The following is a 23573-nucleotide window of genomic DNA, read 5'->3' on the forward strand; positions in this document are numbered from 1 at the left end:
CGCAATACATACATACATACATACATACATACACCTATACATTATTGTTTTTTTTCTTTTCTATCTAACTCATCTCTCATCTCCAACCTCTTTGTTCATCCTGCTAACACGCTCTCTCAACACAGAGAGAGGAGGTAACACCATCTCCTCCTATAGGAACCTAATGACGTCGGATCGCGGCGGTGATCGCCGGAACGGAACCGGGATGGGGAATAGGAAGGAAGGGGTGGGAGGAGCCCGAAAAAAGAGGCTCACTGGCGTTGCCGGGGAACGGGGGCGGCGAGGCTCGGTGGAGCCGTTGAGGATGAGGACGGGGAAGCCGGTGGCGCGGTGTCGACGGGGTGATGGAGATGGCACCGGCGGTGGTGCAGCCGGTGGCACGGTGGGCCGTCGGAGCCGGATAGGAGGCCGGCGAGGAGAGTGGCTCGAAGGGGCCGGCGCGTGGGCGCCGGAGGCGGAGTTGGCCGGTCCTGGTGCGGCCCGGCGTGACGCGCGACGGCCAGGGACGGCGCTTGGGGTGAGGACGCCCGGGGGCAGGGGGCTCCACGAGGAGGTGCCAGCGAGGGGCTGGGGTGGTGCCGGCCAATGGGTGAGGGAGGCATGATGCGGGGTGAGCAGGGAGGTGGGGGTCGGTCGATGCGGGAGGCTGGGTGGAGAGGTGGGAGGCGACGGGGATCGAGGGGCTCGCGGGATGGTGTCGCGGGAGAGGGACAGAACAGGGGCTCGTGGAGCTAGGGGCGAGCCACGGGGCGATGGAGATCCAGGGGAGAGGAGCGATGGGGGAGGAGAGGCGCAGGCGTGGGAGAGGTGGCGCAGGGGGGGCTCTGGTGCGGTGGTTGAGCGCCGGGAGAGGGAGAATCGTGGGAGGCACAGGGCGAGCGACGGGACAGGAGGGAGGTTGAGCGACGGGGGTGGGAAACGAGCGCGGTAGGTGGAGAGCGCTGGGATGCGCGGTAGGTGGGGAACTAACGAGGGCTCGTCCTCACGGCGCGGGTGGAGTGGGACTCGCGCGGGGGTGGTTAGGGTTTGCCCCCGTGGGGGCTTTATACCCCCCCCCCCCCCCGGGTGGGCCGGGATGGGATGGGCTTTTATTATTATTATTATTTATTTTAATCTTTTTTATATATTGTTTTTCATTTATTATTATTATTAAATACTTTTTTATTCTTTTATTATTTCTGTTTTAAATATATAGGGTTTTAACCAATTTTAAAAATCTCGATTTATTTTTATAAATCATTAGGGGATTTTTCATCCAATCGTATTGCTTTCAAAATTTCCCTGTTTGATTTTACTTTTAAATTTCAAATTCAAATTGTTTTGAACTAACACGAGATCAACGATAGGAATTCACGGTGACGTGGCATCATTAGCGTGTGATCACCTTAGCTTAATTACAATCATCACTCTAGCAAAAGCTGAGGATGTCACAACTCTCCCCTACTAACAAGAATTCTCGTCCCGAGAAATAAGAAGTAGAAGGAAAGAGCTCGGGGGATTCGTCACGAAGATGATCCTCGCATTCCCAAGTGGCTTCATTTTCAGAATGATTTGACCACTTCACTTTAAGGAACTTGGTGACTTTGCGACGAGTCTTACGTTCAGCCTGGTCGAGAATGCGGACCGGTTGCTCTTTATAAGAGAGGTCTTGTTTCAGCTCAAGCATATCATGATCCACTCCTCGAATAGGATCCTTGAAGCAACGGCGGAGCTAAGAAACATGGTAGACATCGTGAACCTGAGAAAGGTTCACCGGCAGTTCCAATTGATAAGCCACTCTTCCACGCCTTTCGAGAATAGTGAAAGGACCAATATAGCAAGGAGCTAACTTGTCGTTGATCTCAAAACGATGTGCACCTCTCATTGGTGTGACACAAAGATAAGCATTTTCGCCGGGTTGATAGACCATATCTTGATGTTGACGGTCATGTTGACTCTTCTGACGAGACTAAGCAGCCTTCAGATTCTCATGAATAATGCGGACTTGACCTTTAGTATGTTGGATAATATCCGGACCGAAGAGTGATCGGCCCATTGAACAATGGCTCTGGAATTCCATACGAAGCCAAGTGTAAAGGATACCATGGAGTCAAGGATATACAGGAGAGTCAGGTTTCAATCCTATGGAACTTTGATTTATGAGTCCACCATGTGGGCCCAGAGTAGGCAGAGGGGTGACATATTATACGGTCTTGGTAGCAAGACATGTCAGGGGATAACCTATCAGTTATGTTGGCAACAACACCGGTACCAAGGGCGGGGGACGACTAGAACCAATTTCTTGCTCGTTGAAACGAGGCGGACCAATAAGCAAGGTCCTCGTCCACCGACGGCTACCGGAATGTTATCCACAATAGTAACAGGGTCTTACTTACAGAGTCGTATACCGAGAATTTTACCTAAGCAGGGAATTAACACTGCTTAGATAAGTTACGCCACAAGAAAGGTCATACAGACCAATAGGAAGGAAAATGTGTTCACACACACACAAAGAATCTAAAGTATACAATTCCCGAGGAAAACATATAGTATGGCCTACATGATAGGTCATTAAGTGCCTATCCATCTGGATAAAGAGGCAAGAGGAACCATGATGTTTACCCATACCATACAGTTTGGATAATTGATCAGGAACAATTTAGCATTGTGCTTCCAATGTTCCTGTTGAAATTTGAAGTACCACATCCATGCTTCAGGGTAGCATCGACATGGTCATCAGGTAAGGTTGGACTTATGGGTATACAAAGAGGATTCATGAGGAACAACTTATAAAACTAAGTCATATAGTTTCCGCATGGAATATGGTGAATCCTGCATATGGGAGAATTTATAACAATAGGTCCTTCGACACGGTGTTCCAGACAAGACATCATCGTACCGGTTACATAAAGACCAAAGTTATAATTATTGGGAAAATGTTCCAACCATCATATCTGCCCGAGGTTCAAATCTGATTGGTGTCGGGACATCTCAGACTCAAGATGCCTGAGAACAAAGATGAAGATACAAGATTCTCATGATATGAGCTACACAAGCAATTCTTGAATCATGAGTTCGATTGTAAGACATATGAACACAATGTCAAGACATTCGTGCCCACAAAGAATTCTTACACCAAAATGCAACTGAGTTCTGATTTGAGAACCCTCATCGAGGATATCAAGGCCCTTGTGTAAGCCTTGATTAGCTCTTATGAAGAACTTCTTTTCCTTGATCAAACTAGTCAGTGGATTGGCATGCTAAGAGAAGTTACATGAAGTGAAGGTAACAAATCTTCAAAACATATAACACTTCGCACATGCGTGAATGATTTGGTATGATCCCAGAGAAAGCAGAACAAAACTTCCACATATTAACGGCGGAAAGAGTGCACATGAACTTTGGGAAATACACTTCTTCTATCCAACATATTCTTCATGAGCTAGGCACAAGGATAATGCTTGTAAGAGCTTCACCGTGGAACATGGAAAAGTTGAGGGTGTGGCTGATGGACTCAACAACAATCCCCCAAGATCTTGACAGGGATGAATTTTCAAAATTATAATATAAAGGAGATAGCATTTGTTAAATCAAATGGTATAATGTCGTATGCTCGAGGGAACAACAACAATTAAATATTGGTCAAAGGGTGCACTCGGAAATACGGACGGAGTAGCACAACCAATGTCAAAAATGATGAGTCAACACCCAACACACTAAGAATGAAACAATCAGTTGTTAACCTCAAGGCAATAGGGTTGACAGAAGTATTGGAATCACACATCAGAGTTCACTTGTCGATACACCGGTTAGAAACAACACGGGACCAAGAAATGGATGGTGATGGCGAGAAGTATTACTATATCAAGAATTCTTAAGACGTGTGCAATTCTCACGACATCCTGGACATAAAGATGGTTGTAAGTGCATCTAGTGCCCCTTAGTGATTTTGGTGGTTTGAAGACTTATAGGTTAAGTATCTAATGTGTTTTTAAGTGTACACAGGATCTATAAGTCATTGAGGAGTTTGAGATATTTGAAGAATATCGACCCCTAAAAATATATGTCTTCAGTTGAAGAAATTGGTCTGAAGCTGAAGAAATGAATCGCGAAGAATTTGCGATGAAATTGATATTCCTCATGAAGATATTGATATTGAGAAGATCGGTGGTTCCTGAAGAAAATCGTTCTGAAGAAATTGAAGCATGAAGATTTACGTTTTCTGTTTTACTTTCTTCGCATTTGATGAATAGGAACACCGTACTATTAAAGGGGGTCAAAGTAACACTATGGAATGGATTTCCTCATGATGCTCAACCCAAGCCAAATCCTACCAAAAGCCTCAAGTGAGGAATATGAGTGACATGAGGACTCTCACAGTTGAGAGTTCCGACCGTTTCGACAAGCCACGCCAAGTCACTGATCTTATCCACTCCAACGGTCATATTATTTAAGGGCATTAATGTCAAATCATGTCGGGATGCTCCCAGGCTATAAATAGCCGCCCCCCACAACCACTAGCTGGTTGGCTGCTCCGCTAGAAACTGACACTTGTCATAAGAGCAACCCAATTCCTCAGAGCTTTCGAGAGTAAATCATCAGTGAGGAAATACACCACCCACCGAAACCACAAACCAAACCTAGTGATTGAGCATCACTGAAGAAGTTGTTCCTGTGTGGGACTGAAGCCTTTTACCTTTGAGGACTGTGCATCCTCCAGACGGTTAGGCGTCATGGTCTAGAGCAATCCAGCAGTCAATTGTGGATCGCCGGGCGACCGAGTTTGTGAGGGTTTGGAAGTCTGCCCTGAAGACTTACCACGAGTGTTGGGCGAGGACTGTGTGTCCTTAGCTCAAGGAGAATACGGTAGGGACTGTGTGTCCCGGGACTGGGTGTCCTTTGGTTTAAATACCAAGCCGCTCCAAACCAGATGTACAACTGTCACAGCAGTTGGAACTGGGTCATCAACAACAGTCTTCACCAAGAATCGGGTTCTAATTCCTCAACTCTTTACATTCTCTATATTATGTGTTGATGACTTTCTCTGTGACTGTTTGAAGAATTTGCTGAAGACTTTCTCTGAATTTCCTCAACCTCAAATTCTTCACTTAAGTAAATCATCATCTGTATTCTGCGTGCCTGCTTGCTGTGCAATCTGTTTTCATAATCTTCACTCTGTAATACTGCTATTGTAAATGATTGCACAACTGATCCTTAACTGTTTCCGCTGTAAGTTAGTCATCAGTGAGGAATTTCCTCAAAAGGAATTTCCTCAGTAATGAAATTCTAAAAATCTCCTATTCACCCCCCCTCTAGTCGATATAACGCACTTTCAATTGGTATCAGAGCAAGGTACTCCCTTGTTCTGTGTGATTTTGGTTTAACCACCTGGAGTTTTAGTTATGTCGACTGCAGGCATGTTCAAGGTGACTGCACCATGTCCCACCTACGAAGGGAAGAACTTTCCTTTCTGGAAGAACAAAATGCAAATGCATCTGCAAGCAATTGACAATGATCTCTGGTATATTGTGGAAAATGGCGTTCCCCTCGTTTCTGCTAGTGTCACTGCAGCTGATGTGAAGAGATTTAAGCAACTCGATTCTCAAGCGAAGAACATCATCTGTGGCTATTTGAGCCCAGGTCAGTTTGGAAGAGTAAGTGCTTTGGGATCTGCAACACTGATCTGCGAGAGATTGTGCAAGGTAAATGAAGGAGTATCAACCCAGCGTGACTCTCGTGTTGATATTCTTCGCAATCTCTTCAATCGTTTCAAGAGACATGACAATGAATGCTGCCAAGACACCTTTGATCGCCTCACTGATATATCAAATGAACTGCAAGCACTGGGAGCTCGAGACATCACAGATCACGAAGTTGTGAAGAAACTGCTGAGATCCTTGGATCCTTCATTTGACACTCTAGTTCTGATGATTCAAGAAAGACCAGACTACAAGATGCTAGATCCAGCTGATATTCTTGAAAGGCTAAATACTCATGAATTCCAGCAAGAAGAAAAGAGAGATCTATATGGACCAAGCTATTCCAGACCACGAGCACTGAAGGCTAGAGCAATTTCCTCATCTGAAGAAGAAACAGATGACAGCAGTTGTGACCCTGAAGAATTTGGACAGGAGCTTGCAATGCTTGTGAGGAAATTCCAAAGATTTACACGACGAGGCCAGTTCGGTAAATCATCAAGAAGAGACATGAGGAAATCAGAATCTGCATCTGAGGACTACAAGAAACGGACCTGTCACAAGTGCAAGAAATCAGGTCATTACATTGCTGATTGTCCTCGCTGGGGAAAGGAATCAAAGAAGAAGAAATACAAGGATGACAGTTCTGATGACTCAAGGAAGAAGAAGAAATCCTCAAAATCCTCATCTTCAAAGTCTTCCTCACACAAGAAGACTAGCTTCAGAAAGGCTCGGGCACTTATTGGCAAGGAAATGGATTCCGAGGCAGAATCAGAAGAATGTGATGATGAAGAAGGCTCTGGAGAAGATTCAGAATCCGGACAGGCTAGTCTTGCACTAGCAACCAATTTCGTCAGCAAGTCAATCTTCAATATTGAAGAAAATGAGTGCACCATCCATACTGATGACTATGCTGATGACTTCGCTCCAACCTATTGCTTCATGGCAAAAGGTTCAAAGGTATCACATAATGCCTCCTCCTCTGATTCAAGTGACTGTGAACATGATGATTACAAAAAACCCAGTTACAGTAAACTTGCCATCATTGCCACTAAACAACAAACTGCTCTGGAAAAGCTTCAAAAACTGCTAGACAAAAGTGATGATCTGTTGAATGAAGAAATGAATCTTAATCAAATCCTCACTGATGACATGAAAAATCTTCAGTCTAGATTTGATATTCTTCAGGATCGTTATGATACACTCCTCACTGATCATGAGAAGCTTTCCTACGAATTTCTTCAAAGGAAGCTTGATCTTGAGAAGCTGAGGATGTCTTATGATGATCTTCGAATGGAAAATGATTCATTACTAGCTCAACAGATCAGCGCTAGTCAAATTGAATTTATTCCTCCATGTCTTAAATGCATTGATCGTGAAACTGCTAATTCTTCACCAGAATCTTCAAATGCTACCACTGCTACAGATTCTTCAACTGCACCTGTTGTGTCAATTTCCTCACTTGAGGAAAACACAAATGTCATTGATGAAAATGTAGGGTTGAAGGAATTGTACGTGACAGGCATGTACAAAAGCCTCAAAGGACATCAAATCCTTTGTGATGTGCTCAAAAAGCAGATCTTGAACAGGAACCCGAGGAAAGAAGGAATTGCCTTTGAGAGGAAATTGAATGCTGATGGATCTTATTGGAAACCTGAGCGGTATCCCAAAACCTCATGGGTTGCTGCTATTGGGCCTCCATTTGATCCATCTAATCTAACTGGCTTCTCATGTGAATTATCCTATTCCTCGGATGAGTCATTTGATTCCAACTATAAACTGTTCAAAAATCAATCTGGTGAAGTATTTGCTCGATATGTTGGAACTAACTGCAGGAATGGCCCTCCTCTGAGGAAAATCTGGGTTCCCAAAAGCTGTCTTGAAAATCTTCAAGTGAATGTCCTCATGACATCACCTCTGAAGAATCTGAACCCCAGATCAAATTCCTCAGGAGGACCAAAGTCTTCAAGAGGATCAAAATCCTCAACTGGTCAAACTATGCTCATACCCATGCTTATGCGTCTAACATGCAGGGAAACTACAAGGAATATGATTATGAGCGCTATTCTTCAAATTATTATGTTCATAAATCCTCAAACCAGTTCTCTGCATACTCATATGAGTACTTTAACCCCCCTACTATTAAGAGAAGTGCATTAGCTTCAATGCCACCTTTCTCATATGGTGCTCGCAGGATGTTGAACGCTTTGCCACCCCTTCAGATGTGGGTGGTGAAGAAATCAAACTAATCACTTCTGCAGGTCAGGTCTCCAGATGAAAATCATCATTTGAAGAATTTGCTGGAGACCTGAGGAAATGCTTGATAGGACGCAAGCTAATGATTGATGAAATAGAAATATTTCACACGTCCTTACATTTCTGTAGTGATGAAATCACTAAACTGATGAAATTAGCATCATATTCTTCAAACTTGAAGCATATGAGATGGTAAGCTGTACTAATTCATCTGCAGGATGACAAACCCAAAAACACTGAGTGGGTTCTCGATAGTGGCTGCACACATCACATGACTGGTGATAAAAGCCTACTGATGAATATGCCACTAACTCCATCACCTCTGAAGCAAATCACATATGCTGATAAAGGTAAAAGCAAGGTATTGGGACTTGGCAAAGTAGCTATTTCCAAGGATAGACATATGGACAAAGTGATGCTTGTTGAATCCCTTGGCTTTAACCTCATGTCAGTCTCGATGCTTTGTGATCTTGATATGATTGTTATCTTTGGTAGATATAGATGTGTAGTCATCATGGAATCTGACAGATCCAAAGTCTTCGAAGGTGTAAGAAGAGGGGATTTGTACATTGTTGATTTCTCTACAGGTCCTCAACCAGCCACTTGCTTACTAGCAAAAACCTCAGAAGGATGGCTGTGGCACAGAAGACTAGGTCATGCAGGCATGAGGAATTTACACACACTTGCAAGGAAGAAGCATGTCATTGGCATCGAATCTGTCAAATTCCTCAAGGATCATCTCTGCGGTGCTTGTGAATCTGGGAAAATGACCAGATCCAAGCATCCCTCCAAAACCATCATGACCACTACCCGTCCATTTGAATCGCTTCATATGGATTTGTTTGGACCTACTCACTATGCAACACTAACCAATGCAGCATCTCTATATGGCTTTGTCATAGTTGATGATTATTCCAGATACACCTGGGTGCATATCATAGTGTATAAAACTGAAGTGCAGGAAATCTTCAAACGATTTTCTTCAAGGGCCTCGACGAACTTCGGCATCAAGATCAAACATATTAGGAGTGATAATGGAACCGAGTTCAAAAACACTGGTCTTGATGATTATCTTGATGAACTTGGTATTACTCACGAATTGTCTGCTCCTTATACTCCTCAGCAGAATGGTGTCGTCGAAAGAAAGAACAGGACTCTGGTTGAAATGGCAAGAACTATGCTTGAAGAATATCAGACTCCTCGTCGATTCTGGCCTGAAGCAATCAACACTGCATGCCATTTCATCAACAGGGTATATCTTCACAAATTCCTCAAGAAAACCTCATATGAACTCCTCACTGAGAAGAAACCCAATGTAAGTTATTTCAAAGTCTTCGGTGCAAAATGCTGGATTAGAGATCCTCACCATAGCTCAAAATTTGCACCTAAGGCACATGAAGGTTTTATGCTCGGTTATGGAAAGGACTCTCACACATACAAAGTCTTCAACAACTATCACAACAAAGTTGTTGAGACTGTAGATGTGCGGTTCGATGAAACTAATGGCTCGCAAAGAGAGCAATTGCCTTCTGATCCAGATAAGCTGTCTCCTGAGGAAGCAATAAAGCTTAACCCTACTGAAGACATTGTTCCCACTGAGGAAATTGAAGAAGAAATAATCCCTATCGCTCACAGAAACCAAGAAGATGCTCCTGAGGAAATTGCAACAACACCACTTCCTCAGCCCAGACAAAATCCTCAACCAGCTCATCCGAGGATTGCAAATGAAGTAGAACTTGACAAAATCCTCAATGACATCAATGCGCCAGGTCCTCTCACTCGCTCAAAAGCTTCACACTTAGTTAACTTTTGTGGGCATTTCTCTTTTGTATCTATAACAGAACCCTCAAAAGTAGCTCAGGCTTTTCTGGAACCGGAGTGGATCCAAGCCATGCAAGACGAACTTCTTCAATTCAAGCTGAATGACGTATGGGACCTCGTCAAACGACCCGATCCTCGCAAGCATAACATCATCGGCACCAAGTGGATTTTCCGAAACAAGCAAGATGAGGACGGTCAAGTGGTGAGGAACAAGGCACGACTTGTAGCCCAAGGCTAGACCCAGGTTGAAGGAATAGATTTCGATGAAACTTTTGCACCTGTTGCTAGACTTGAAGCTATTCGAATTCTACTTGCTTATGCTAATCATCATAACATCATCTTATATCAAATGGATGTGAAAAGTGCATTCCTCAATGGTAAGCTTGAGGAAGAAGTATATGTTGCTCAGCCCCCAGGTTTTGAGGATCCAAAGAATCCAGACAAAGTCTTCAGACTCAAAAAGGCTCTGTATGGCCTCAAGCAAGCCCCTCGGGCATGGTATGATACATTGAAGGAATTCCTCATGAAGAAAGGCTTCAAACCTGGTTCACTCGATCCAACTCTTTTCACAAAATCTTATGATAATGAACTGTTTGTATGTCAAATTTATGTTGATGATATCATATTTGGCTGTACTGACAAAAGATACAGTGATGAATTTGCCTATATGATGAGTGAAGAATATCAGATGTCTATGATGGGGGAGCTGAAATTCTTCTTAGGTCTTCAAATTCGTCAACAAAACAATGGAATCTTCATATCACAGGAGAAATACCTCAAGGATGTTCTGAGGAAATTCGACATGCATGAATGCAAAGGTGCCAAGACTCCAATGCCTACCAACGGTCACCTCGGCACTGATGAAAATGGTAAAGATTTCGATCAGCAGGTATACCGTTCTATGATTGGCTCTTTATTGTATCTATGTGCATCTAGGCCGGACATAATGCTTAGTGTTTGCATGTGTGCACGTTTTCAAGCAAAACCGAAGGAATCACACCATAAGGCTGTGAAACATATTCTTCGATACTTAGCTCACACACCAACACTAGGATTATGGTATCCCAAGGGCTCCAATCTTCATCTGGTAGGGTATTCTGATTCAGACTATGCTGGTGACCGTGTGGATCGCAAGTCAACATCTGGCACATGCCATTTCCTCGGAAGATCACTTGTTTGCTGGTCCTCAAAGAAGCAGAACTGCGTATCACTCTCCACTGCCGAAGCTGAGTACATTGCTGCTGGTTCTTGCTGTGCTCAATTACTATGGGTGAAGCAAACCCTCAAGGACTACGGCATCAACATGAAGAATGTGCCTCTCTACGGTGACAATGAGAGTGCTATCAAGATTGCCCACAACCCAGTACAGCACTCGAAGACCAAGCACATCCAGATTCGTCATCATTTTCTTCGGGACCATGTCCTCAAGGGCAATATCCTCATCGACCATGTGAAGACTGATGATCAACTGGCTGATATCTTCACTAAGCCCTTGGATGAGAAAAGGTTTTGCAAGTTGCGGTGTGAGCTAAATATCTTAGAATCTTCAAATGTTTTGTAAAAAACATGCACACATCCTAACACGTATGCAAAGTTGATGACTTAGATGTGCAACACATGATGAAACGATTTTCTTCAACCGATGAAGAAAGTCACTCTGAATGTGAAGAAATTAACGAAGAAATTGATTCTCAGGGCCCTATGACAATTGTACGCGGCGTCTGTAATCAATTTTCTTATATGGTGGGCAACGCCACCGCCAAATGTGAAATTCCTCAAGTTGATTTTCTTCAAATGATCAAATTCCTCACAATGCATTTTTTCTTCAAAACAGTTGTTCTTCATTGTGATGATCTATTGCAAAATCTTCAAAAACACTTGATGCCGAGATTTCTAGGTAGACTGAGATTTCTAGTCCTCAACAGCATTCACTTATTGCTATTTCTTCAAGTTGATGTTTCTGCTAAGTGAATGTGATCGGACCCGATCTTCCCTCTATGCTATACTTATCCAGTCTATTCAATTCTTCATATGCGTTCTACTTGAAACTTTGTTCCAAATCCTCACTGCATCCTTGTCAGCTGATGATTTTGTAACAAAAATCCTCAAATCTTTGAAAAATTGTTTTCTTCAAAGGAACAGTAACTGAACCCCACTTCCCACGATTGGATAGCCACGATCTCCACTATCTCCACCGCATCAGACGGGAGCTACACGTGTCCTGCGGAGACGTAGAGGCAAGGGCTATTCGGTCCGAAACTTTCGCGCCAAACAGTAACTTTCGGGCTATAAATATGTCCTTAACCCCCTCGGTATCATCTTCTTCGCCTCATCGCTCTCCTGCGACAGCACACCGAACCCTAGCGCCACCGCTGGAAGTCTTGACGCCGGCAAGGAAGAGCTTCACTGCCTCAACCTTCTCGCCGCCTGGATCACGCCGGAGACGGAACATCTACGTCCGCCGCCGCCGTAGACGTCCTCTGCTACCAAGTTAGGGTGCATTGGACACTTGACCGAAGAGCCTCTCCAACGCCACCTTTCTGTGTTCTTCGCTCGCACCTTCCAAGGTAATTATATCCCATTTTTTTACCACAGATTAGATCTAAAATTTTACCTCTCCCGTGTGAAATCTGTTTTTCCTCAAGATACGATGCGCACATGATTCATCAAACACTATCCATCACCACAATCATTGATGAACTAGCTAAGCATCTAAGATTTTCATGAGATTCCTCAATTGTGCGAATTTTCGGATCTGTACAACTCTGGAACCCAAGAACAGAATGCTTACGCAAATTCCTCAACCACTGGTTATATTCCTCAAACTGTCAAACTTTTCCATTTTCTTCAAATCTGAGAACGCATATGACCTCTCCAAATTCCTCGCAACTATACTCTGTTCACAGGTACACACATGTCAGCTGATGAATCTCTCGGTTCTCATCACATTAACTCATTTGTAGCGTTTCTGGAAGAAACTCTTCAAGGCTCATCAGAATCCTCAAGAGTTCAAAATCCTCAGAAAGTTCCTCGTCTGAAGAAAATGGAGGAAGAAAGGAAACAGAGGGGAGGAAAGAAACTAGAGCAGAACACAGCTGTGGACATTCCTGATGACATATACATGGACTACTGCACGCCTGATGATGAACCTGAGACTATGCCTAAAAGGAAGATTAGGCTGCAGAAAATTGAACGCAGATGGGCAAAGGAGTGGAAGGAGTACAGGTTTGTGACTCCAAAGTATGCGAAGAAATTCGCCTTGAAGCCTCCTTCAGAAGGGCCCCGCTTGAGGATCATCAAGTTGCTCATCCCTCAAGTCTCATGACACTTGATGACTACCCAGAGGAAAAAGAAAGGCATCTGGCCAAGCTCAAGAAGCAAGCAGAAACAGCAGTGAAGAAATTTCATGAATCTTCAGCTGCTGCCTCCGGTGCTGCTCATTCCTCAGCAGCAGAAACCTCAGGCTCCGAGATTCCTCAACCAAAGTCTGTGCCAGCAAAGGCAAAAGCTTCAAAACCCCAAGAAAAGTTTGCACAGGCTTCAGTCACCAAACCCTCAGCTCCAAAACCCTCGGTTCCAAAACCGTCCACACCAAAACCATCAGCGCCAAAACCCTCAGCACCAATCGCACCTTCACCAAAGTCCTCAGCTCCACCTCCAAAGCCAGTACAGAAGAAAGTCGTGAAGACTACGACTGCCAGCTCCAGCTCCTCACTCCCAGCTGCAACTAGCTCGGAGACAAAGTCTTCAACTCCCCATGTGAAGACTTTGGCTACTACTGAACCTGCACCTCTGCCCAGCCCAAGCAAAATTATCTCAGTCCCGTCTGCATCAGAGGGAAGTGAAGAATATGATGATGAAACTCTGGAAGCCATCATCAGGAACAAACAAGAAAGGGTAGCACAAGCATCAGGCAGTGTTATTCCTCTGGCGATGGACCCCAAGGTCCTCCTCGATTTCATCAACGTGTGGTATGAAGACCCAAACACACCCATTGATGATTTGAAACTTCCTCCTGGTGTAAGCCACATGGTGGCTACTTTCATAAATGAAGCCAAGTGGAAGGAACAGAAGGCCAAGCAGGCAAAGATTGCAAAGGCCAGAAAGGAGAAATTCCTCAGGCAGAATGTTCTCAAACTGACGCCTGAAGCATTGGTGTCCACCCAGGCAGAACTGCAAGTCTTGACTGACAAGTCTGAGAAACTGTCAGATCGCACAAGCATCAAAAGCAATTTCATCAAGCTAGCCACTAGTGTTGTTGATGAGTACAACAGACGTCACCCCCCACCAGCACCAACTCCTCAGCCCCTGGTTGAACAGCCACAAGATGCATCTCCTGTTGAGGAGGAAATTCCTCAAGCTGAGGAACAATACCAAGAGCGCCGTGCTGATGAGCCGGCCATTGAAGAAATCGTCACTGAGACCGCTCCTGATGAAACTGCAAACCCTACTGATCCAGCTGCTTCACCAAAGCAGGCTGATGACTCTGTTTCAGCTGGTTCCTCACTGCCAGCTGAAGAATCTATTGAGAAATCACCTTCACCAAAAACTTCAAAGGTGAAGAGGTTAATCCCATCTGCATCAGATGCGAAAAAGACAAGGGCTGCTGAGAAGGAAGCGAAGAAGAGAAAAGCTTCCTCAGCAGAAGAAAAGATTGAGGCAAAACGCCTCAAGGAAATTGAAGAATCTGCCCCACTGGACCCGGTGCCTCTTAATGTTGCACCCTCATTTGAAATGGTCGTCGTTGGTGACCACACTACGAGAGCAGATGAGGAAATGAAGGATGCTGCCTCTGAGGAGCATACTGATGAGGAAATACAGATTGATGACAGTCCTCAACCTCATATTCCTCAGAAAAAGACTACTTAAGCCTCAGCTGCAGCAGCTGATGAATCTGCTTCTGCCACAAAGTCAGCTGATGAAAATCAAGCTGAAGAAAATGTCCAGTCTGAGCAGGCTCCTCCCACTAAACAAGCTGATCAAACTCCTCAAGCTGAGAAGGATGAAGAAATTCCTCAGCCTGATGCTCAGCTAGAACAAGAAATTCCTCATCCTGAGGAAACTGCTGAAGAAAATGTTCCCGCCCCTGACAATGAATTCATTGTCCTCAACACAGAATCTGCCATGGTTGTTTCCCCTCCCATTCCTTAGCACAATCTCAATCCAGTTCAGCGCCTGCCATTCTCGAAGAGGCCCAAGTTTCAGAAAGAGAATTTCTTTGAGGAACGTATGTATTTCATCGGAGAGAATCCTTATGACAAGCCTCAAATGAGGCATCTGAAGTTTTGGACACGCACGCAGATGAACTAGTATGCTTCTGTGCTCTGTGGCCGCAACAAAATATTCCAACACAGGCACATTCCTCATGCTGACCTTGAAGAAATTCCCTGCATGGAACCAGTCCTCAGTGTCCTACATGATGCAGGTTTGCTCCCTATGTGCTCTGACATATCAGATTGGAATAGTGAGCTAATTCTTCAGTTCTATTCAACTCTGCACATTTCGGGCAATGCTGATGACATCAACACTTGGGTGTTCGACTGGATGACCCTAAATACTCACTACAGGGCTCCAGCGTCTGAACTCCTCAGAGAACTGCCCGTACCAATTCCTTCAGAAGGGGCAGTGAAGCTTTATGGTGAGCGTGAGCTGCCAAATGGAATGATGGAAGTCCTCATGAAGCCTTTGGCTGCAGGAAAACCCTCAAGAACCACATTCCTTGTCCATGAGCTAAAGTACACACCACGGTCTGTCTACCGCATTCTCTGCAGTGTGCTAGCGCCAATCAAAGGCCATGATGATGACGAAGATGTCGTCGGCCTCATGAAGAACATCCTCTTCAACATCATTCACGGTATCCCCATGAATATCCATGATTTCTTCTTGAGGACTTTGGCTGACAATGCAATGTGCCCCTATGATCACAAAATCTATGCACCATGGATCATGAGATTCCTCAAGACAAGGACAGGCATCAACTTTCACGCAGATTTCTAGAACCATGTTGGTTATATGCCTCCTATCCGGGTCAACAAGAAGACTTTCGAGCCCATTGAGGGAAAAGGCAAGTCTGTGATTGATGAAGGAAGCAGGCCACTTGATGGCCAGTTCAAAGAACCAGATGCATATTCCTCATGGGACGACACTGAGTCTCGTCCGCCAAGCCCTGTTCCTCCTCACGTGCTAAACACCAGAGAGCTTATTCTCAGTCTTCATCAAAAGGTGGATCACAATCACAAATGGGTCAAACGCCAGTTTGGTGCCATTGTGAAAACCCTCACTGAGACACAGAACAGTGTGAAGCTTAATCATCACTATCTGCATGAGGTTTTTGATCGCACCTGGGCTACACTTGCACATCTGAAGACCCAGACTGAGCTTGAAGAATTGAACTTTGAGCAGGACTTTGATTGGTCGTGGCCTCCCAAGAAGAAGTTCAGGCCCGTTCCTGTGCCAGATCTTGAAGACAGTTCCTTCTCGTCCTTCCGCACTGCCGAATCTGATGAGGAACACCTTGACACCGCAACCGGCCCAAGGAAGAAGACTACACCCAAGAAGCGCCAAGGATCTTCATCAACTGCCAAGCAATGAAGTCTTCACGGGCGTTATTCCTTAGTTTGTCCCTTTTTGTCCCTTGATGACAAAGGGGAGAAACTTGAGAGTTAGTCTTCAAACGGGATTTATTTTTGGGGCTTATGAACTATATTTAAGTTACAAACTCTTGGCTCTTCTGAAGTTTTTATGTAAGGAGTTGTAACTTAAGCCCGATGGTACTCTGACGCTTTTTGAACATTTTTCTTCGCATGCTTATTCCTCAAGTTTTAATACACGCATGCTGGAATTCGTCAGATACCATTTGCCATCATGCATCTTCATATTCTTCATATGACATATTATATGTATGCATAATTTACAAGATTCAGGGGGAGATCTCCATGATATAAATCATCAATGTGCATATGCTATGAAAGCAAAATCCTCAAGGTATGCACATCTTCAGGGGGAGTCTCTGTGAATCTTGTTTTCAAATTCCTCAAATGAGTATTTACACTTCATATTTTTGATGGTATGCACATCTTCAGGGGGAGTCTCTGTGAATCTTGTTTTCAAATTCCTCAAATGAGTATTTACACTTCATATTTTTGATCCCTGTTGAAGACTTAACCTAATTGTCATCAACCACCAAAAAGGGGGAGATTGTAAGTGCATCTAGTGCCGCTTAGTGATTTTGGTGGTTTGAAGACTTATAGGTTAAGTATCTAATGTGTTTTTAAGTGTACACAAGATCTATAAGTCATTGAGGAGTTTGAGATATTTGAAGAATATCGACCCCTAAAAATATATGTCTTCAGTTGAAGAAATTGGTCTGAAGCTGAAGAAATGAATCGCAAAGAATTTGCGATGAAATTGATATTCCTCATGAAGATATTGATATTGAGAAGATCGGTGGTTCCTGAAGAAAATCGTTCTGAAGAAATTGAAGCATGAAGATTTACGTTTTCTGTTTTACTTTCTTCGCATTTGATGAATAGGAACACCGTACTGTTAAAGGGGGTCAAAGTAACACTATGGAATGGATTTCCTCATGATGCTCAACCCAAGCCAGATCCTACCAAAAGCCTCAAGTGAGGAATATGAGTGACATGAGGACTCTCACAGTTGAGAGTTCCGACCGTTTCGATAAGCCACGCCAAGTCACTGATCTTATCCACTCCAACGGTCATATTATTTAAGGGCATTAATGTCAAATCATGTCGGGATGCTCCCAGGCTATAAATAGCTGCCCCCCACAACCACTAGCTGGTTGGCTGCTCCGCTAGAAACTGACACTTGTCATAAGAGCAACCCAATTCCTCAGAGCTTTCGAGAGTAAATCATCAGTGAGGAAATACACCACCCACCGAAACCACAAACCAAACCTAGTGATTGAGCATCACTGAAGAAGTTGTTCCTGTGTGGGACTGAAGCCTTTTACCTTTGAGGACTGTGCATCCTCCAGACGGTTAGGCGTCATGGTCTAGAGCAATCCAGCAGTCAATTGTGGATCGCCGGGTGTGACCGAGTTTGTGAGGGTTTGGAAGTCTGCCCTGAAGACTTACCACGAGTGTTGGGCGAGGACTGTGTGTCCTTAGCTCAAGGAGAATACGGTAGGGACTGTGTGTCCCGGGACTGGGTGTCCTTTGGTTTAAATACCAAGCCGCTCCAAACCAGATGTACAACTGTCACAGCAGTTGGAACTGGGTCATCAACAACAGTCTTCACCAAGAATCGGGTTCTAATTCCTCAACTCTTTACATTCTCTATATTATGTGTTGATGACTTTCTCTGTGACTGTTTGAAGAATTTGCTGAAGACTTTCTCTGAATTTCCTCAACCTCAAATTCTTCACTTAAGTAAATCATCATCTGTATTCTGCGTGCCTGCTTGCTGTGCAATCTGTTTTCATAATCTTCACTCTGTAATACTGCTATTGTAAATGATTGCACAACTGATCCTTAACTGTTTCCGCTGTAAGTTAGTCATCAGTGAGGAATTTCCTCAAAAGGAATTTCCTCAGTAATGAAATTCTAAAAATCTCCTATTCACCCCCCCTCTAGTCGATATAACGCACTTTCAATTGGTATCAGAGCAAGGTACTCCCTTGTTCTGTGTGATTTTGGTTTAACCACCTGGAGTTTTAGTTATGTCGACTGCAGGCATGTTCAAGGTGACTGCACCATGTCCCACCTACGAAGGGAAGAACTTTCCTTTCTGGAAGAACAAAATGCAAATGCATCTGCAAGCAATTGACAATGATCTCTGGTATATTGTGGAAAATGGCGTTCCCCTCGTTTCTGCTAGTGTCACTGCAGCTGATGTGAAGAGATTTAAGCAACTCGATTCTCAAGCGAAGAACATCATCTGTGGCTATTTGAGCCCAGGTCAGTTTGGAAGAGTAAGTGCTTTGGGATCTGCAACACTGATCTGGGAGAGATTGTGCAAGGTAAATGAAGGAGTATCAACCCAGCGTGACTCTCGTGTTGATATTCTTCGCAATCTCTTCAATCGTTTCAAGAGACATGACAATGAATGCTGCCAAGACACCTTTGATCGCCTCACTGATATATCAAATGAACTGCAAGCACTGGGAGCTCGAGACATCACAGATCACGAAGTTGTGAAGAAACTGCTGAGATCCTTGGATCCTTCATTTGACACTCTAGTTCTGATGATTCAAGAAAGACCAGACTACAAGATGCTAGATCCAGCTGATATTCTTGAAAGGCTAAATACTCATGAATTCCAGCAAGAAGAAAAGAGAGATCTATATGGACCAAGCTATTCCAGACCACGAGCACTGAAGGCTAGAGCAATTTCCTCATCTGAAGAAGAAACAGATGACAGCAGTTGTGACCCTGAAGAATTTGGACAGGAGCTTGCAATGCTTGTGAGGAAATTCCAAAGATTTACACGACGAGGCCAGTTCGGTAAATCATCAAGAAGAGACATGAGGAAATCAGAATCTGCATCTGAGGACTACAAGAAACGGACCTGTCACAAGTGCAAGAAATCAGGTCATTACATTGCTGATTGTCCTTGCTGGGGAAAGGAATCAAAGAAGAAGAAATACAAGGATGACAGTTCTGATGACTCAAGGAAGAAGAAGAAATCCTCAAAATCCTCATCTTCAAAGTCTTCCTCACACAAGAAGACTAGCTTCAGAAAGGCTCGGGCACTTATTGGCAAGGAAATGGATTCCGAGGCAGAATCAGAAGAATGTGATGATGAAGAAGGCTCTGGAGAAGATTCAGAATCCGGACAGGCTAGTCTTGCACTAGCAACCAATTTCGTCAGCAAGTCAATCTTCAATATTGAAGAAAATGAGTGCACCATCCATACTGATGACTATGCTGATGACTTCGCTCCAACCTATTGCTTCATGGCAAAAGGTTCAAAGGTATCACATAATGCCTCCTCCTCTGATTCAAGTGACTGTGAACATGATGATTACAAAAAACCCAGTTACAGTAAACTTGCCATCATTGCCACTAAACAACAAACTGCTCTGGAAAAGCTTCAAAAACTGCTAGACAAAAGTGATGATCTGTTGAATGAAGAAATGAATCTTAATCAAATCCTCACTGATGACATGAAAAATCTTCAGTCTAGATTTGATATTCTTCAGGATCGTTATGATACACTCCTCACTGATCATGAGAAGCTTTCCTACGAATTTCTTCAAAGGAAGCTTGATCTTGAGAAGCTGAGGATGTCTTATGATGATCTTCGAATGGAAAATGATTCATTACTAGCTCAACAGATCAGCGCTAGTCAAATTGAATTTATTCCTCCATGTCTTAAATGCATTGATCGTGAAACTGCTAATTCTTCACCAGAATCTTCAAATGCTACCACTGCTACAGATTCTTCAACTGCACCTGTTGTGTCAATTTCCTCACTTGAGGAAAACACAAATGTCACTGATGAAAATGTAGGGTTGAAGGAATTGTACGTGACAGGCATGTACAAAAGCCTCAAAGGACATCAAATCCTTTGTGATGTGCTCAAAAGGAATTTCCTCAGTGATGAAATTCTAAAAATCTCCTATTCACCCCCCCTCTAGTCGATATAACGCACTTTCAATGGTAATACTCCAGGTAGAAGATAACATAAGCTGAACAACAAGGAACTTAAGGGACAACACAAAACATGAACACGTTTGTGTTGGAGGGAAGGCAAACAAGGATGTCGATGATAATACAAATTATCGAGGGGCAAGGATGGTATTTCGCATCATGCATTCGATCGATGCCCTGGAAGAGCTCGGAATGCTGATGATGATCACAATACAATTGTCGAGAACTTCACGAAGATGTAATCGATCAGCGACGGCATCAAGCAAGGGAATGGTGAAGCTACAGGTCGCCGGAAACACAATTAAGTACTAGCTTGGAATTGAGATTGCCTTTCACGGCAACCAACATGATGTGGAAAGCTCGATGCAAGCTTAACGCACAGTTGGAATTGTGTCCCAGGGATGAAGGGTATAGATAGCTGATACGTCTCAAACGTATCTATATTTTTTGATGGTTTCACGCTGCTATCTTGTCAATTTTGGATGTTTTGTTTACCTTTTATATCTTTTTTGGGACTAACTTATTAACTCAGTGCCAAGCGCCAGTTCCTGTTTTTCTGTGTTTTTGACACTTTCCAGATATGATTTTGGAACTGAGTCCAAAGGAATAAAATCCCCAAAATGATTTTTTCCAGAACGGAAGAAGATCAGGAGGCTTGAGGGCCAAGCAAGTGGGCCCACAGGGAGCCCACAAGCCCTGTTGCCACGGCCAAGGGGGAGGTCGCGGCAACCACGCTTGTGGCCTCCCTAGCGACCCCTGCCCTAGGTCTTTGGCCTATATATTCCCTAAAAATCTAGAAAAAATCAGGGCGTCCACGAAAACACTTTTCCGCCGCCGCAAGCTTCCGTTTCCGCGAGATCTCATCTGGAGACCCTTCCCGGTGCCCTGCCGGAGGGGACTTTGGAGTTGGAGGGCTTCTACATCAACATCATCGCCCCTCAAATGACTCGTGAGTAGTTCACTTCAGACCTACGGGTTCGTAGTTAGTAGCTAGATGGCTTCTTCTCTCTCTTGGATCTTCAATACAAAGTTCTCCATGATCTTCATGGAGATCTATCCGATGTAATCTTCTTTGGCGGTGTGTTTGTCGAGATCCGATGAATTGTGGATTTGTGATCAGATTATCTATGATATATATTTGAGTCTTTGCTGATTTATTTTATGCATTATTTGATATCCTTGTAAGTCTCTCCGAGTCTTGGGTTTTGTTTGGACAACTAGATCTATGATTCTTGCAATGGGAGAAGTGCTTGGTTTTGGGTTCTTACCATGTGGTGACCTTTCCCAGTGACAACAGGGGCAGCAAGGCACGCATCGTATAGTTGCCATCAAGGGTAACAAGGTGGGCTTTGTCGTAGATATGAGATTGTCCATATACATCATGTCATCTTGCTTAAGGCGTTACTCTGTTCTTTTGGACTTAATACACTAGATGCATGCTCGATAGCGGTCGACGTGTGGAGTAATAGTAGTAGATGCAGAAAGTATCGGTCTACTTGTTTTGGACGTGATGCCTATAGATATAATCATTGCCATAGATATTGTCACGACTTTGCGCGGTTCTATCAATTGCTCGACAGTAATTCGTTCACCCACCGTCTACTTGCTTTCATGAGAGAAGCCACTAGTAAACACTACGGCCCGGGGTCTATTCGCACCTATCGTTTCCACTTTCGCTTTTACTTTGCTTTGTTACTTTGTTGCTTTCAGTACTCACTTGGCACACAATCTATAAGGGATTGATAACCCCTTCATAGCGTTGGGAGCAAGCTCTTTGTGTTTGTGCAGGCACTTGTGATACCCCTTCATTGGATCGATACCTTGGTTCTCAAAACTGAGGGAAATACTTACCGCCGCTGTGCTACATCACCCTTTCCGCTTCGAGGGAACACCAACGCAAGGCTCCAAGGCCACGGGGGAATCCTTGGCATATTTGCCAAGGAAGTCCCTGAAGGCGTAGCCGTAGCAGCAGGATTCCTGGCGCCGTACCAGGGAAGGTCTGTTGTCGCAGTAGAAATAGCATGGTCAAGGTCCAACATGACGATGATGATGTAGCTTAATAGCTTGGAATGACAAGATCGAGCACAAACTCGTAAACAAGGAAGATTACTAAAAATTGTTGAATCGCAATGCGTACTCGATCCAGTTATCGATGTGCTCACGTGTCCAACAACTTAAACACGAGGAAACTTGAATTAATGAAAATATCATAGTTGATGAGGAGCTCACAAGAAGTTATATAGCTCCGTGATGCCCTCGAGTTACAAGGAATAATACTCGGAGGTAGATCAACATTAAAATTTGGACCGATGTATTGATCTGAAGAAGACAAGTACTTTAACTCGTCTGAGAATGAAATCAAGGTAGAACAACATGATCGGAACCACGATTGCAAAGGACAAGATCACAGATACCAGATTTAAACCACAAAATGAATGATTATCGATACGAGAAGTTTCTATGATAGTATCAACGTCGCTTCCATGGGCATGAACACAAAGTTCAAGGTCGACTCCCACTTCATCAATGCATCACCTGCCATTTACTCCTCGACTTTGATCAACGTGTAGCTTTGAAAGGATATTCGGCAAAGCACCAGAAGAGTAAGACTCATGAAAACTTTTCGAGTCATATTGATTTAGGAAGGCATAGGTTCAACCCGTCGGGGCATCTTAGGAACATATACCATACACTCCAAGAGTAATTAACACATGCTTGAAGGGCATGGCTGACAAAAGCGTAGGGTACAACTTATCAGAGGGAGAGGAAACAATTTACCAATGGCATCTTGTGTCAGGGGAAGCAATCACAAGAATTTTTGAAAGCAAAGGGTGTCGTCGATTAATAACCCAGAATGAATCTGGCAGTCCACAAAAGATCTGATGTGAGTATCGGTACTCAATCAAAGGGGAGCAAAATGCAAAGCATCGGATTATAGAACATCTGAAAAATATCGATACTTAATTACCAAAGGAATTAGGATTTCCAGGTTGGTGTATCACAATCATATGCTCCGACCAATATACAAGTAAGTTGAATGGACTTAGATGGACAACCAGTCAAAGTTGATTTGTCTAGAACCAGCTCTATCTGGAGGGACGTCTGAGCGAGAAGATAATTTATGAGTCACAACAGATGATTGTGTGAATTCACACCAAGGTAGAATCAATAAGATCATAGGAAAAATCACAAAGGATTTTAACGA

The 23573-nt window shown here is 43.8% G+C and overlaps 1 pseudogene; it reads left to right on the forward strand.

Annotated features, from left to right (window-relative positions):
* The first annotated feature begins 691 nt into the window (after positions 1 to 691).
* The window catches only part of LOC123441643, a 35778-nt pseudogene continuing 12896 nt past the window's right edge, over positions 692 to 23573 (forward strand).

This window comes from Hordeum vulgare, chromosome 3H (assembly GCF_904849725.1).
Source record: "Hordeum vulgare subsp. vulgare chromosome 3H, MorexV3_pseudomolecules_assembly, whole genome shotgun sequence".
NCBI classification, from domain to species: domain Eukaryota; kingdom Viridiplantae; phylum Streptophyta; class Magnoliopsida; order Poales; family Poaceae; genus Hordeum; species Hordeum vulgare.